The 1,136-nt window shown below is 36.2% G+C and overlaps 1 long non-coding RNA gene across 1 annotated transcript; it reads left to right on the top strand.

Annotated features, from left to right (window-relative positions):
- The first annotated feature begins 208 nt into the window (after positions 1-208).
- On the top strand, positions 209-1,136 carry LOC108811095 (uncharacterized). The gene is made up of 3 exons (XR_001943229.2): positions 209-302; positions 431-486; positions 1,077-1,136. It is a non-coding gene; the product is annotated as an uncharacterized LOC108811095 (long non-coding RNA).

Below are 1,136 nucleotides of genomic sequence, written 5' to 3'. Positions count from 1 at the left end.
CTTGCTTCGATCATACACCGGAGCTTCTCTTTCACTGCATGCATGTTCGTTTTCTTCTCCATTTCTCCTCTCTATGTACTTATAATTTTTTTAAAAAATTATTATTGATCTATGTAGTTACTGATTTTTTTTTCTTTTTGTAGTCTAACAGTTTGACTTGGTTTAACTTTTCAGGTGTGTTCTCTGAAGCTTCGATCCACCACTGATGCTTCATTGCTTCTTATAGATCCAACGCCTGAGCTTTATATGTTGTAAGATCCACCACCTAATGACTACACCTTGTTTGTCTATGTGTCGGTTAGGTTAGTTAAAATTTTAACTTAAAACCAGTGTCCTAATGTGTATTCGTTAAGTCTCTATTTCGGTTAGATTTAGGATTCAACTTATGCTGTTTTGTGTTCAGTTTATGATTAGTGTTTTGTTTTTATAGGTGAAAAGAATAGACAAGACAGAGTTGAAACTACAAAGCGAACAAGTAGGCGAATGGTGGTGACGGTAAAGCTGATGTAGGCTCAAAACGATATAGAAGGTGTTCAGTTGATGTAAGTTTTGGTCGTACCCCAGCTTGAACTGTCGCCACCACCTGCCTCCTTGTTTAGTGAAGAAGAAATCCACACCGTTACACCGAGCTGCAAAGATTGTAAGGTGTTACCAATCTGAAACTTTAAGCTTCTTGAGCTGCAAAAGTGTGATTTGAGTTGATGTTTATTTGAGTTGCTGTTTCTTTTGATTTGGTGTTTTCAATTGCTGTTTTTTTAATGACATTGTTTTTAGTACTAGCAACTTTGAATTGGTGTTTGATTTTAATTTTATAAATTCAGAAAACAATAGCATTTGTTTTTTTATGAAATTATGAGTTATGTTTTGATTCAGAAAAAAATAATTGTGTCTTAAACTCTTCACTCTTGATCATGTATAACAGGACATAACAAATTAACCAATGATTCTAAAGTGGACACGACATACATATCACTATATCATCGCCAAACTGAACTAGTAACATGTTTTTTCCAAATTAACAGGATATGTTTAGCTTGGATCATCGCCAAGCTGGATCATCGCCAAGCTGGATGCAGATTGAAGTTATCCCGCGGGCCGGCCCGTTAGTACCAGGACTTTAGGCGGGACGGGATTGG

This window comes from Raphanus sativus, chromosome 6 (assembly GCF_000801105.2).
Source record: "Raphanus sativus cultivar WK10039 chromosome 6, ASM80110v3, whole genome shotgun sequence".
Taxonomy (NCBI): domain Eukaryota; kingdom Viridiplantae; phylum Streptophyta; class Magnoliopsida; order Brassicales; family Brassicaceae; genus Raphanus; species Raphanus sativus.
Note: the sequence above shows the minus strand (reverse complement) of the source record. Positions and strands in the feature narration are given on the sequence as shown.